Source organism: Syzygium oleosum, unplaced genomic scaffold, assembly GCF_021117445.2.
Source record: "Syzygium oleosum isolate NSW1041296 unplaced genomic scaffold, Sole_v2.1 Sole_v2.01, whole genome shotgun sequence".
Taxonomy (NCBI): Eukaryota; Viridiplantae; Streptophyta; class Magnoliopsida; order Myrtales; family Myrtaceae; genus Syzygium; species Syzygium oleosum.
The window spans coordinates 27,216,189-27,233,142 of NW_026607485.1; the positions used below are offsets into that span (position 1 = coordinate 27,216,189).

The 16,954-nt window shown below is 37.5% G+C and overlaps 1 pseudogene; it reads left to right on the forward strand.

Moving 5' to 3' along the window:
* The window catches only part of LOC115668237 (probable nucleoredoxin 1), a 47,253-nt pseudogene that overhangs the window by 10,292 nt on the left and 20,007 nt on the right, over positions 1 to 16,954 (forward strand).

Sequence of the window (16,954 nt, forward strand, 5' to 3'; positions counted from 1 at the left end):
CGAGTATATAGGGTTGTATACGTATTTTCACATCTTTAAAAGCTTCAAACATATAAAATAAATACACCACAATGTAGAGCATCTCAATACGAGCGCGACGATACCAAGAATGTCCAAAACGGACGTCGGACGCGCCTCACGCGCCGTCGGAAGGCGCGGCGCGTGCGCAGCGTGTTCGGCACCGGTCAAACCGGTCCGAACAGCCGGTCCGACCGGTCCAACCGGTCAACGGACCGGTTTGACCGGTCGGGTCGGGTCAACGGGTCGGGTCAGGATCCGGGTCGGGGCAACTATCCGGTCGGGTCGGGTCGAGATCCGGGTCAACCGAATCCGCGCCTCGCCGACATCATGCCGACGTCTGCCTGCAGCTACGGCGAACAAACGCGCCGGCTTGGCACGGCCGCACGTGACCGTCACGCGCCTCCGCGCCTAGGGCGCGTGTAGGCGCGTGAAGGCGCGTCCGGCCTCCTCCGCCGACGATCCGCCCACCATTCTTCTCGTCTCGACGAGTAGATTCCAAATATATAATAAAATTTAACTTTTATCCTACAAAAAATTTCGAAACTGGGCAAAAATCTCTCGGACAAAACTAAAACGGTCCTAATCCGTATGTTTCAGTTCTAATCTATGGCAGGCTCTGATACCATATGTAGGCCACGAAAATGGCACGCCCAGGATCACCATAATTAGAAACCGAAACACGATAATGGAGAAATTGTAGATTCGTGTACCTGGTTTGGAATCCATCGAACTTGACGCGGAATTTGCGACGGTTTCCGAACACGAACTCAAATGCTTCTCCCCTATCCCTTTGTTAGAACACTGGCCTAATGAGATTGCCACTCACGAGAAGAAAGTTCTCTCTAAATCCGTATGTGAGTCAAATTGTGCATCATCAGGTTAGGGGAGGGACTTGAGCGCTATTTATAGAGTCTTCGACCACGGGCCCTCTCATTACGGGCCGGGCCGTACTCGGCCCACACCAGCCAGTCCCATATTAGACTTATTAAGAACCCATATATCTTACCTTTATTAGACCAAACTAATTCAGTTAATTTCAATTAATGAAGCCCACATTAGGAAATTCTTACATAAATGCTCACACCTTCAATGCGGTATACTTGTTTTGGTCGACGAGACTGCTGATTTGCGAGCAAATCAATGAGTAGTGCTTAAGGGAAGTGCTTCTCCCTTTGGCATTTGGATGTATCTTGAGCATTTTCGGGATTTTTGCCTGGTGGTCAAGTGATCTAGTGTGCCTTGCTTGCGGATTACTGTATGAAAGAACTCAAATTAGGAATATCTTTTGTCCGTTATCAGGTTAAGGTCGATAACTTGAAGGGGAAGAAGATCGGTTTGTACTTCTCCGCGTCGTGGTGCGGTCCGTGCCAGCAGTTCACCCCAACTCTTGTGGAGGTGTACAATGAACTTTCCCCAAGAGGTGACCTGGAAATCACTTTTATCTCCGCAGATGAGGATGAAGAGTCCTTCGGTGGATACTTTTCCAAGATGCCGTGGCTTGCAATCCCGTTTTCCGACTCGGAGAAGCGCGATAGCTTGGATGAATTGTTTAATGTCAGGGGAATACCCCACCTTGTGATTCTTGATGGCACAGGTACAGTCTTAACAATAGCGGAGTCGAGATCATCCATGAGTATGGAGTGGAAGCTTACCCTTTCACTCCAGAACGCATTAAAGAGTTGAAGGACCAGGAAGAAGCTGCTAGGAGAAATCAATCATTGACCTCTCTTTTGGTCCATGGATCTCGTGACTTCGTAGTTTCATGCGATGGGAATCAGGTAAACCTAAACAGATCATCAATGCATTTGAAATTGATTGTCGTGTGTGATTATGATTCGGTTTTCCATCCTCCTTTTACTAATCTAGTTATGTGACCAAACTAGGTTCCTGTTACCGAGCTTGAAGGGAAAACTGTGGGTCTGTAATTCTCATTGTCCACGTACAAATCATGCGTTGATTTTGTGCCAAATTTACTGGCGGTTTATGAGAAATTGAAGGCCAAAGGAGAGAGTTTTGAGATCGTTCAGATACCTCTCGATGATGACGACGCATCACTCAACCAATCCTTTGGAAGCATGCCATGGTTTTCATTACCATTGAAAGACAAGAAATGTGAGAAGTTGGCTAGGTACTTTGAGCTGTCGATTCTACCTACTCTGGTCATAATCGGTCAGGATGGGAAGACTCTCCATTCCAACATTGCTGAAACCGTTGAAGAGCATGGCGTTGGAGCTTACCCATTCACTCCAGAAAAGTTTGCAGAGCTCGCGGAGATAGAGAAGAAAAGGGAAGAATCTCAAACCTTGGAGTCAATCTTGGTTTTAGGGGATCTGGATTTCGTCATTGGAAAGGACGGAACCAAGGTAAATTTGTTCTTTCACCTAGAAGCTAATGACTAGGAAATTTTTAATGTCTACAATGAGGCCCCATATATCCTTGTCCCTCAGGGGAGGTGTGGTCGTTTTTTCTGCGAGGAGTGTGACTTTGATCTCCATCCAAAATGTGCTGTTGTAGAAGAGAAAGCAACTAAAAACGAGTCGGATGAAGACAATGAAGCAGCTGGGGAGGAGGCAGAGGAAGGAGGAGATGCCAAAGAAGGATGGGTCTGTGATGGTGAGGTCTGTTATAAAGCCTGAAAGTTACTTTATAGTAGTTTTGTTATCTGTGACTCGTTTGGAGAAGTTCTCCTTTCTTTTCTGGGTGGATGTTTCCGAGCTTGATCTGCGAAGGGCTTGTTTGTGAGAAATATGGTGTTTACGATGACTATGATGATTTGCTGTCATAATAAAATGTTTATTGTCGACGAGCCGTGTGCCAAACAGAGCAATAGGCTCAAATAGTCCGTGATCAGCAGTTGTCATACAAGTGGCTCCGTCTCTCCTTTTGAGGACGCAGCTTTGAGATTTGAATGCGCACTGGACTTAAAAGAACAGGCTCAATCAATACAATGTGTATGGATCATTCCTAAAGTCCCAGCGGTTGGTTCTTGCTCCGTTCATCATTATGGTAGTAGGTCCTGTGTCATCTAATTAGATGGTGACTCTAGATCCGGATCAGTTGATATAATTTGTGACAATGGAAAGTTGATCAGCCTCCCGTTAAGTCTCCCAAGTCTTGCTCGATAATCCCATGCTCCTGGAATGTGCGTCGCTAGACGTCTTAAGGAAGAGCCATCGGGAAAAATACAAGACGGAAAAAAGCACTGCGAAAGGAGTTCATTCCTAGCCGATACTTGATGCTTATAAAGCAATCCTGTTTGCAAGAACTGTTAACTTTTCTAGGCCGAATTGCAGCTCACGTTCATAGAAGAGCATCTGTCAGCAATACGTCTAGTCCTTGGGGAAAGAAGATGGATTAATTCGACTGTTATGTAATGTCAAGAACACGAGACTTGATGTTCGTATATCTTCAACTGCGTCGAAGAGGTTGAATTTACGGATAGAATCGGTACATTCCACGTCGAATGATCTTTCTTTCTTTAGCAGAAAAAGGAATTTGGTACATTCAACGACTCCATATGCTTTCAATTTCAACATTTCCGCACTTCTTTTTTCGGTCAAATTCTTTATCTTGTAAGGTCGAAACAATGACAACATTTCCACTCTTCTTTTTTGGGTCAAAATTCTTTATTTGAGCTGAATCATAGGTCACAAAACTTTTGATCAAGAAAATGAAGCTATGGAGATGCTAAACTCCTCTTATCTGGTCCAAGTTTTCCACTTGGCCATGTATCTAGTTCAAGTAGAGTGGCAGATTTTTTTTAATATTACTTGAAGCACAAAAGATTTTACTAAAATCAACATACAATATGTGAATGATTTACAATTATTGTTTCTCAATTTGAAAACATGACTCCATAACAATTCTAATACTTAGTCATGATTGCGTAAGCTTTTACTTTTTAAAGAAAATTATACAAACAGTTCATAAACTTTGGCCCAATGTGCAATGTGGTCTCTGAACTTTTAATTTGTTCAATGTGGACTCTGAACTTTAACCGAACATGCAGTGTAGTCCCTAAACTTTTAATTTGTTCAATGTCATCCCTGAACTTTTGGTACATGTTCAATTTAGTCTCTAAACTATATAAACATGTTCAATGTAGTCTTTCCATTAATTCAAGTTCATGGACTATATTGAACATTTTTATATAGTTCATGGACTACATTAAATATGTATAAAAAGTCCAGGGACCACATTGAACAAATTAAAAGTTCAGGGATCACATTGAATATTAGGGTAAAGTTCAAGGTTTACATTAAACAAATTAAAAGTTGAGAGATTATATTACGCATTGAGCCAAAGTTCAGGGACTATTTATGTCATTATCCATGCTTTTTAATTAGGGTAAAATCTTATAACCCTATCAACACTATATCTACGTTGATTTTAAGCAAGGACAAAGCCGGAACATTTGTCAGTGGGGTCAATAAAACGATATAAAAAGTTTAAAATAAATAAATAAATCCATCTAAATTTAAAAATTTATGGTAAAGTTGTAAAACTATGTTTACCAAAGCGTGAAGAAATATTATTTCGTTTATAGCATATGCTTTGTTTGATCTAAACTGTAGTTTAATGAGATGAGGTGGGGATTAGTTATAATAGGTTTGACAAATTAGTGGGCTCTACCTCCAAAACAATTTATTAGATAAATTTCATTTAAATGCAAAAAATGAAAATTACAGGTACATAGCAATATTTATGTACTTGACTCAAAAATTTAAGAAAGATGACATATACGATCTATGAACTTTGATCTAATATATAATGTGGTCATTGAACTATCAGGAAATGTTCAATCTAGTTCCTGGAATGCCGTCCTTTCGTTAATTCAATTTAACAAAATCTGGTGATGTGTTTGAATGGTGGACCAAAAATAAAATTACACATGGTGTTGCAACCCTTCTTTTTCTATGGGTAAAGGACGAGATTTAGAGGTAATGCCAAAAAGTGGGCCAATGGCCCTCAATTAGGTGTGGGCTCTCCCAAGCCCTTACCTCATGACGGTGGGTTCATTTTAAGTTTGAATTTAACCCTAAAGAATTCTATATTAGACGGGAGACGGCACTAGCCTTTTGGGGTTGGCTTGAAACAAAGTGAGGCATGAGAGATTCCCTCACTTTCTATGCAATTAGAGCTTTTTTAGGTTCGGAAACTTGATTACACTAATAGTCTAATAAGCACCGTTTTGGTGCCTCTAACTTGATTGATATGTTCATCTAAGTGATCAAACATTTTATTTGTTACCAATTACGAGTTATAAAGGCCATTCAAATCACTAACTGCTCATGCAATATTTTTTAGGAGTTTATTATGATCTTAGGCTTATTCTAACCATTCTAGAAAGGAAAAAAGAACAACCAATGTAATGAAAGTGCGGAAATTAAATATACAAGTATTAAAAGGCTCAAAGTAAAGTGCGAAAAAGAAACCCTATACTTATCAGGCAAAAAATATACATGATTCTGTTACATGCCCCGGGACATGATCCCCCATGAGCTTGACCCGATACCAGGTCGGGGAAAGAATATTACATTGCCTTGTTCTAAGCCTTAGGACATGAACCCTTATAAGCATGATGCTAGAGACTACTCCTAAATTTTAAATTCGGACCAAATTAAAGTGAGCCTAACTTCCACTCGTTTTAATCGAGGATGATGATGCTAATCTAGACTAAGCTACTCCTTTATTGAAAGAATGGCTCTAATTGATTTTTATTTTCTAACTAAACCATTTCAACTAAATTCTAAAGTTCAAAATTATTGATTAATAAAATAATGGTTCTAAGTCTGAAAATTTGTTGTCGAAAATTTAGGTGTCAAGACATGGATTATCAGCGTATATTATTAATCTCAAATCATGATATAATAATCCATGTTATGAAATAACGTCGGACATGTCAATGCACAACTTTTTTCCTTGTCTAAAATAGACAAGTAAAAGGATGGACATGTTAACTCACCATTTCTAAAAATTCAACTCAATATATAATAATTCACGTCTTCAAAATAACATTCGGTTTGTCCTTTGAGCAAATATAAGGATGGCATCGAACAGTTATCAATAGTTTGCAAATCACATTGAACAAATTAAAAGTTCAGGAATGACATTACATATCAAGCTAAAATCTCTAATTATTTGCGTCATTTTCCCTTAAATTTAACGAGGAAGAGAAAAGTAAAAATGCAGCAGCATATAAAACTCAGATTAAAAGCAAATGGAAAATAAATCTTTAGGGAAAAAAAGGTAAACAAAAGACACGTGGCACCTCACAATGCAATGGAAGGACAATAATTTTATCTTGTTTTTTCCCTCAGTGTCTGTACAAAGAGTCAGTTTTCCAACTCTGCTGTACCACGATGACCTGCCCTAGATTGGTACTGTCCACAACCGTCGCCAATAAGTAACACCCGAAGACTTGCTTTTGCCTCTCTGTTCTTGGCCTTTCCCTCTCGAAATTATTGGTACAAATGTTGTTGTGGACCTGTGGTGTGTTTATAAAATGATGTGGCCTTTTATGTTTTTGAAATGTATAAATTTTATAAATTGCAGTAGCTTCCCAAAAGGTCATTATAAGCTGCTGAAATTTTGAAATAGGGGCAGCCGTGGGGTGTTTACCAAATGATTTATGAAAGTCGCAACTCTCATTTTCACGACTGAAATTGCTACGGAAAAGCTGTTCAACAGGGTAATAGGCATATGAATTTTGGATCGTAATAAGGGGTTTCTGAAGATTCTTCGAGAGCGGATCCTTAATCCTTGATGGGGTTGGATAGAAAAAAGAAGTAATCTCGCCATTGATCGTAAAATCTTTTTAAGTCTTTGTGTGTTACACTATCTTATATACAAATTACGAAAAAAAGTATTTGATTACGATAAATTGCGATCCGAAAAGTCATTCTTCGAGACCATCAAGTGCCTCATAATGAATTGACATTTGGGATGGTATATTTTTCTTGGTTGATTTAGGACCCACATGTCTTTTCAAGAAAATAAATGTTTCCTTTTCATGATTTGTATATTAATTGGCGAAAATCCCAAGCTAATGCATATTAAAATATAAAGAGTCACTTCGATTAGAAAATAGGTTGTGCAAAATTACAATAGGGAAGGATATTAATGAGCCTTTGTCTATATGAGACGGGAGTTGCCACTAGCCTTTTAGGGTCGGCTTGAAACAAAGTGAGGCATGGGAGATTGGCTCACTTTCTATGCAATTAGAGTTTTTTTAGGTTCGGAAATTTAATTACACTAATAGTCTAATAAGCGTTGTTTTGGTGCCTCTAACTTGATTGATATGTTCATCTAAGTTATCAAACATTTTATTTGCTACAAAATACGAGTTATAAAGGCCATTCAAATCACTAACTGCTCATGCAATATTTTTTTAGGAGTTTATTATGATCTTAGGCTTATCCTAACCATTCTAGAAAGGAAAAAAGAACAACCAATGTAATGAAAGCGCGGAAATTAAATATACAAGTATTAAAAGGCTCAAAGTAAAGTGCGAAAAAGAAAACCCTATACTTATCGGGCAAAAAATATACATGATTTTGTTACAAGCCCCGGGACATGATCCCCCATGAGCTTGACCCGATACCAAGTCGGGTAAAGAATATTACATTGCCTTGTTCTAAGCCTTAGGACATGAACCCTTATAAGCATGATGCTAGAGACTACTCCTAATTCTTAAATTTGGACCAAATTAAAGTGAGCCTAACTTCCAATCGTTTTAATTAAGGATGATGATACTAATCTAGACTAAGTTACTCCTTCATTGAAAGAATGGTTCTAATTGATTTTTATTTTCTAACTAAACCATTTCAACTAAATTCTAAAGTTCAAAATTATTAATTAATAAAAGAATGGTTCTAAGTCTGAAAATTTGTTGGCGAAAATTTAGGTGTCGAGACATAGATTATTCGCGTATAATATTAATCTCAAATCATGATATAATAATCCATGTTATGAAATAACGTTGGACATGTCAATGCACAACTTTTTCCTTGTCTAAAATAGACAAGTAAAAGGATGGACATGTTAACTCGACTTTTCTAAAAATTCAACTCAATATATAATAATCCATGTCTTCAAAATAACATTTGGTTTGTCATTCGAGCAAATATAAGGACGGCATCGAATAGTTACTGGTAGTTCGCAAATCACAATGAATAAATTAAAAGTTCATGAATGACATTACACATCAAGTTAAAATCTATGATTATTTGCGTCATTTTTCCTTAAATTTAACGAGGAAGAGAAAAGTAAAAAAGCAGCATCATATAAAACTCAGATTAAAAGCAAATGGAAAATAAATCTTTAGGGAAAAAACAAGTAAACAAAAGACACGTGGCACCTCACAATGCAATGAAAGGACAATATTTTTATCTTGTTTTTCCCTCAATGTCTGTACAAAGAGTCAGTTTTCCAACTCTGCTGTACCACGATGACTTGCCCTAGATTAGTACTGTCCACTACCGTCGCCAATAAGTAACACCCGAAGACTTGCCTTTGCCTCTCTGTTCTTGGCCCTTCCCTCTCGAAATTATTGGTACAAATGTTGTTGTGGACCTGTGGTGTGTTTATAAAATGATGTGGCCTTTTATGTTTTTGAAATGTATAAATTTTATAAATTGCAGTAGCTTCCCAAAAGGTCATTATAAGCTGCTGAAATTTATAAGTAGCAGCAGCCGTGGGGTGTTTACCAAATGATTTATGAAAGTCGCAACTCTCATTTTCACGACTGAAATTACTACGGAAAAGCTGTTCAACAGGGTAATAGGCATATGAATTTTGGATCGTAATAAGGGGTTTCTGAAGATTCTTCGAGAGCGGATTCCTAATCCTTGCTGGGGTTGGATAGAAAAAAGAAGGAATCTCGCCTTTGATCGTAAAATCTTTTTAAGTTTTTGCGTGTTACAATATCTTATATACAAATTACGAAAAAAAGTATTTGATTACGATAAATTGCGATCCGAAAAGTCATTCTTCGAGACCATCAAGTGCCTCGTAATGAATTGACATTTGGGATGGTATATTTTTCTTGGTTGATTTAGGACTCACATGTCTTTTCAAGAAAATAAATGTTTCTTTTTCATGATTTGTATATTAATTGGCGAAAATCCCAAGCTAATGCATATTAAAATATAAAGGGTCACTTCGATTGGAAAATAGGTTGTGCAAAATTACAACAGGAAAGGATATTAATGAGCCTTTGTCTATATGAGACGGGAGTCGCCACTAGCCTTTTAGGGTCGGCTTGAAACAAAGTGAGGCATGGGAGATTGGCTCACTTTCTATGCAATTAGAGTTTTTTTAGGTTCGGAAATTTGATTACGCTAATAGTCTAATAAGCGCCGTTTTGGTGCCTCTAACTTGATTGATTTGTTCATCTAAGTGATCAAACATTTTATTTGCTACAAATTACGAGTTATAAAGGCCATTCAAATCACTAACTGCTCATGCAATATTTTTTTAGGAGTTTATTATGATCTTAGGCTTATCCTAACCATTCTAGAAAGGAAAAAAGAACAACCAATGTAATGAAAGTGCCGAAATTAAATATACAAGTATTAAAAGACTCAAAGTAAAGTGCGAAAAAGAAAACCGTATACTTATCGATCAAAAAATATACATGATTTTGTTACAAGCCCCGGAACATGATCTCCCATGAGCTTGACCCGATACCATGTCGGGTAGAGAATATTACATTGCTTTGTTCTAAGCCTTAGGACATGAACCCTTATAAGCATGATGCTAGAGACTACTCCTAATTCTTAAATTTGGACCAGATGAAAGTGACCCTAACTTCCCCTCGTTTTAATCAAGGATGATGATACTAATCTAGACTAAGCTACTCCTTTATTGAAAGCATGGTTCTAATTGATTTTTATTTTCTTACTAAACCATTTCAACTAAATTCTAAAGTTCAAAATTATTAATTAATAAAAGAATGGTTCTAAGTTTGAAAATTTGTTGGCGAAAATTTAGGTGTCGAGACATAGATTATTCGCGTATAATATTAATCTCAAATCATGATATAATAATCCATGTTATAAAATAACGTTTGACATGTCAATGCACAACTTTTTTCCTTGTCTAAAATAGACAAGTAAAAGGATGGACAAGTTAACTCACCATTTCTAAAAATTCAACTCAACATATAATAATCCACGTCTTCAAATAACGTTTGGTTTGTCATTCGAGCAAATAGAAGGACGGCATCGAACAGTTACCGATAGTTCGCAAATCACATTGAATAAATTAAAAGTTTGGGAATGACATTACGTATCGAGTTAAAATCTATGATTATTTGCGTCATTTTTCCTTAAATTTAATGAGGAAGAGAAAAGTAAAAAAGCAGCAGCATATAAAACTCAGATTAAAAGCAAATGGAAAATAAATCTTTAGGGAAAAAACAAGTAAACAAAAGACACGTGGCACCTCACAATGCAATGAAAGGACAATAATTTTATCTTGTTTTTTCCCTCAATGTCTGTACAAAGAGTCAGTTTTCCAACTCTGCTGTACCACGATGACCTCCTAGATTGGCACTGTCCACCACTGTCGCCAATAAGTAACACCCGAAGACTTGCCTTTGCCTCTCTGTTCTTGGCCTTTCCCTCTCGAAATTATTGGTACAAATGTTGTTGTGGACCTGTGGTGTGTTTATAAAATGATGTAGCCTTTTCTGTTTTTGAAATGTATAAATTTTATAAATTACAGTAGCTTCCCAAAAGGTCATTATAAGTTGTTGAAATTTTGAAGTAGCGGCAGCCGTGGGGTGTTTACCAAATGATTTATGAAAGTCGCAACTCTCATTTTCATTGCTGAAATTGCTGCGGAAAAATTGTTCAACAGGGTTCTAGGCATATGAATTTTTGATCATAATAAGGGGTTTCTAAAGATTCTTCGAGAGCGGATCCCTAATCCTTGATAGGGTCGGATTGAAAAAAGAAGAAATCTCGCCGTTGATCGTAAAGTCTTTTTAAGTTTTTTCACGTTACAATATCTTATATACAAATTACGAAAAAAAATATTTAATTACGATGAATTGCGATCCGAAAAGTCGTTCTTCGAGATCATCAAGTGCCTCATAATGAATTGACATTTGGGATGGAATATTTTTCTTGATTGATTTAGGACCAACATGTCTTTTCAAGAAAAGAAATGTTTCTTTTTCATGATTTGTATATTAATTGGCGAAAATCTCAAGCTAATGCATATTAAAATATAAAGGGTCACTTCGATTGGAAAATAAGTTGTGCAGAATTACATCAGGAAAGGATATTAATGAGCCTTTGTCTAGTAACAAAAGACCACCCACTAATATGTACAAAAATTGAAAAAAAAAAAATACGGAACGAAAAGTGCAATTTCAATAAATTTTACTAAAAATCCAAAATATAATTGGATGTACAAAAGTAGAATAATTGTTAAAGTGATAAGATATTTTATGTAGTAAGATGATATTTATATCATATTTTTGAAGTAATCAATTTATCTATCATTCGGTATTTACATCGTTGTTATTCATCTTATAGTAAATATTGGCCGGGTCGGAATTTCTTTTTCCGGAAAAGTTTTTTTTTTTTTGGTAAGGTTTTTCCGGAAAAGTTCTAGACCTCTCTTTTGAAGAGTTTGATGTGGGATGGATGTCCACTGAGATTGAACTATAACAATTTTTTTTAATTATTTTCAAGACCATTACGTTACTCGTTATGCTAGGACAAGATGATTATGGTTTGTCTTCGGATGTCTATCAGGCTCGGTTTGTTTCGCGAAAAATAAATGATTTGAAAAATAATATCCCTAAAACTGATCGCTAATATTGCTTAAATAATTAGCCAATAAAAAACTATTTTAATGACCGACAACAACTCATGTCTAAGCATATTTGCGGGCAATGAAAATATTTTTAGTTCATTCATTTTTCCAAGTCAGACATTTTCCGCAAAATAGACGGATCAGAAACCTTAGTCACCAGTCCTATGAATTTCCGATCTCCTCCTCCCATCTTCAAAGTTTAGTTTGATCTCAAATTTCATGTTACCTTTTTTTTCGGGGGTGGGTGTCGATATAGGAGAGCTCAACCAAAGAGTGTGAACACCAAGAGGATGAGATCAAAGATCAATTTGCTTTCACTTAGAAAAAGAAGCATCAACATGAAATATTCCTATGTTTTTGTAGGTGCCCGGCCTAAACGAGAATAATTGCGTTAAACGTCGCGACAGACACGTTAGCGCATGATCGTTCCATGATGTCTTTCATCCGTGCTTTATCCAACACGGTTTATTTCTTTATACGAATGTCATTTTCCAACTACCGTTTCACATTCTTTTCTTCTTTAGCTCCTTTTAACTAACAATAACACATTCTTGGCCACTAAGACTGCGCATGACAACTTGCCAAACAGTGTTTGATTACTTCTTTTGTTCCCGGAATCGGTTTGGGAAGTAAATGCGTTTGTTTAATTTTTTGATTCGGGCACAATTTTGTCAAAAATTGTTCCCTAATCGATTTTGAAGCGAGAATCAAGAATAAAAAAAAAGTAGCTTCTTGATTTTGGGAACAATTTTGAGAATCAATTTTTTTTCTTCTTCCTTTTCTTGGTTTTTAATTTAGCTTCTAATGTCCGGCGAGGACCGCCCTCGCCGGATCTGACGAGAATAAAATATTTTAATAAAAAATATTATTAATAAAAAATATTTTACCGGCCATGGCCGGCAACCAGGCCATGGCCATAAAAAAGAAAAAATATACTTTTAATAAAAATATTTTAATAAAAAATATTATTAATAAAAAAAATATTTTACCTGCCATGGCCGATGACCAGGCCATGGCAAAAAAGAAAAAAAATATTTTACCGGCCATGGCCGCCGACTGTGCCATGGCAAAAAAAAATAAAAATGTATATTTTTAATAAAAATATTTTAATAAAAATATTATTAATAAAAAAATATTTTACCGGCCATGGCGCAACGGCCATGGCCAAAAAATAAAAATATATATTTTTAATAAAAATATTTTAATAAAAAATATTTTAATAAAAAAATATTTTACCGGTCATGGCGGCGACTGTGCCATGGCAAAAAAAAAAGAAAAAAATACTTTTAATAAAAATATTATTAATAAAAAATATTTAACCGGTCATGGTCGCGAAAGGCTATGGCCAAGAAGGAGGAAAAGAAAAAAAGAAAAAAAAAAAGAAAGAAATATTAAAATATTTAAAAATATTATTAATATAAAGAAATTTTGTGGCGTTACCAAACGCATTTATGTTCTTTTTCTATTCCAGGGATGGAATTTTGGGCCATTAACAAATGCCTTAAAATGCTCAGAATCAATTCCGGGCACAGAATAAAAAAGAATCATTTCTGAGCAGAATCTGTTTCCGGGCACAGAATCGTTATCATGCACAGCCTAAGTTTCGCATAATGCTTTTCAGTTCCCCCCTTTCACATCCCTGCAAATCAATCTCATCCTCCTAATTATTGAGAATTTTGAATTTTTACAGGATTTCTTATTTATGACTTTTCTTTTGACTAAATAGATTAATCGCGGCACTTTTACAATTTTTCAGCTAAGAAATATCATTAGAAAAGTTAAATAATCAAACAGCAATAATAATGTACTTAAAAACAATATTTAACGAGCAAGAGAAAAAGTTAAAGGCAATATCCATATGAAAGTGAGATTGGAAGCAAATGCAAAATAAAATTTTAGGAAAAAAAGAAAATAAAAGACTGTGCAAGAAAAGGACAATAAATTTTTTTATTCTGTTTTTTTCTCTCCTCTTGGTCATGCCCTAGATGTGAAATGTTGTGAGGGGTTAATAATGTCATTAGAATTTCATATTGGTTGTACCCCTATTTTAAAAATTAATTTCCGTGTTATAAAAATTCGAGATTAGTACACTCGCGAAAATTCTATCGTCCGCTAACTTCCGCCCAATATACCCATTCCATTGCCAACGAAGAAACACTCGTGGCAAATAACCTGGATGATCGGGGCGTGACGAGAGTCCGACATGAAAATTCAACTTAAATGAGTCTTCTAAACAATGTCGTTTTGGGGAAGGCATATATGAAGAAAATGAACCGAGATTGAAAATTAGGACAAAATTGAATCTACTCCTCTCTTTTCCAGATTGCCAAGATCTTATGGCCAAATTAAAGATATATCAATTTGAGATTTTTAGTAATGTGGATCTTACTTTTAAAACTGAATACTTCGATTTTGAGTGAAGCGGCTTATAATAAAGCTATTGTAAGCTGCTCTAGTTTTGAAGTAACTGTGGCTGTGATGTATTTACAAATCGCTTTATGAAAGTCCCAGAACTCCGTTTCGCAATTAAAGTCGCAGCGGGAAAATTGCTGTAACCGGAAGTAAGCATATGAATTTTAAATTTACATAATGAAGGGAGCATTCCAAGGGTTTTTTTAAAAGCTTTTTTTTTTCTTTAAAAAAGCTCTTTTTTAAAGTTTAGTCAGACCCTACAATTATGTCACCTTTTTTTTTAATTATTATTTTTTTTTAAAGTTTTAGCGAACTCTGCTGTACTTGTGCACACAAATGCATCGATGTATTTCAACCAAAAAATCCCCCAATAAAAAAAAAGGTTAATACCACGAAAAATCCTAAACTCAGTACACTTGTGACACATTTATCCCAAACTATTTTTTGACCACAAAAACCCTAACCAGTACACACTGTGACAATTTTACCCGAACATACCACAAAAACCCCAACAGTACACACGTGACATTTTACCCAGAACTTACCACAAAAACCCCAATGGTACACGTGACAATTTTCCCCGAACTAATTTTTTAATAATATTTTTTATTTTTTTGAATGTTTTTTATTTTTTTCTTTTTTTTTTTTCTTCATCTTCAACCTCGGTGGTCGCCGGACAGCGACGGCCAGAGGCGGATGCCGGCAAGGTTGGCCCCGCCGGCCATGGCGAGGCTCGACCTTGCCGGCGTGGGCGAGGGCGACCTCGCCCGATGCCGGCGAGGCTCGACCTCGCCGCCGCCGGCGAGGCTCAACCTTGCCGACGTGGGCGAGTGGCGCCCTCGCCGACTCAGCGAGGTTGCCTCGCCGCCTGTGCGAGGCAGTTCTCGTCCGACGCCGGCGAGGGTGACCTCGCTCGCGTCGGAAAAGGGCGCCCTCGCTGGATCGCGAGTGCGGCCCTCGCCGGCGTGGGCGAGGTGCCCTCGCTTGACTCAGCGAGGGTTGCCTCGCCGCCAGCGACGCTCGTCCGACGCCGGCGAGGGCGCCTCGCCGACGCGGCGAGGGCCGCCCTCGCTAGGGGCCGCGGTCGACATCGCCGCTTCGCCTCGGCTGCCAGGTCCGGCCATCGCGAGGTTGAAGATGAAGAAAAAAAAAAAAATTAATAAAAATTCGAAAAAATAAAAAATAAAATTAAAAATTTAATTCAGGGTAAAATTGTCATATATGTACCGTTTGGGGTTTTTTCGTGGTAAGTTATGGGGTAAAATTGTCACTGTGTATCGGTTTGGGGTTTTTAATGGTCAAAAAATAGTTCGGGGTAAAATTGTCACGAGTGTACCAGGTTGAGGTTTTTTGTGGTAAAAAATAGTTTGGGGTAAATGTGTCACAAGTGTACCAGTTTAGGGTTTTTCGTGGTATTAACCCTAAAAAAAAAGAAGCATAAAAAAAAATGGAACATTCTCGATGTTTTCGCACGTGCCTGGTAGTGGTGTCTACAAGAGCAAATCGCGTGACACGTCACCATCCGACCGTCCCATGACGTCGTCCGTTTCCATCCTTGCCCATACGACGGATGGTTTTCCACCTTTTCTTTTTGTACCTTTCTTCTAGGGGTGTGCAAAGAATCGGGAACTGTCCAGGACCGCCCGAAACCGGTGATTCCTAAGCGAACCGGTCCGGTTCTCGGTTCCAATTTTTGGGAACCGATGGGTACCGATCTGGTTCCAGGTTCCAGGCGTGGAACCGCTCGCCTGTTCATCCGGATCGGACCATTAATATAATAATAAATATAATATATATTTTTAACTTTTTTTAAAAAAGAAAAATCCTAAATCCTTAAATTAAGCCTAACTCGCTCGACGTTCACAACCTCACATTGAGCCTAGAAACATCTTCTTTCGCTTTCGCCTCACGCTCACTCTAACTCTCTCACCCTTTTTGGTCGATGCTCACCTCACCGCCTTCGACTCTCCATCTCCGTCTTCGTCTTTCCGTCTTCGTCCTTAATTAGTATGACCGATTCCATGGAACCAACGGATGATTCCCGATTTAAATTTTTCAAAATCGATTTGTAGTGGGCGATTCTTGGTTCTTGAGTGAGAACCGTTCACCCAGATCATGCTTACCCCTACTACTTCTTCTTTGCTCCTCTTTTGACTAACCTAACGCGCTCTTGTATCTTTTTGGCACCATACCGAACACATACTTGCCCATTAAGTTTTTGCATAAACATTTTTCTTAATTTCCGCACGAAAAGAAATATTATCAGTGAAAAAAATAAAATAATCCCGCCTCTGGTGCGAAAACTACAAGGGCAACTGCGACAATTTTTCGCCATTTTTTTTTATGTCCTATTTATAATTTATTTATGACTGGGGTTATTCACTCGAGCCCGAGGCGAGCGATCATGCCCTTTAAATTTCATCTTTTATTATTAAATTGAGGGGACAAAAATGGGAGATTCTTTGCAAACTTCGACCTTGGCGACAAGACACGTGGACTCTGAGGAAGGAAGTAAGGAATGGTAAAAAAAAATAAAAGTGGGGTTAATAAATAATTTGTTTTTTTGGACAGTAAAAGAAATAATTCGAAAAGTAAGAAGAATGAAGACATTTTGACTGGCTGACGTGTCCTAGGCATCCTCCTCGTCTTTCCCGCGATGCCTTGCTTGCTCCCCCCGAAAGTAGCCCCCCCG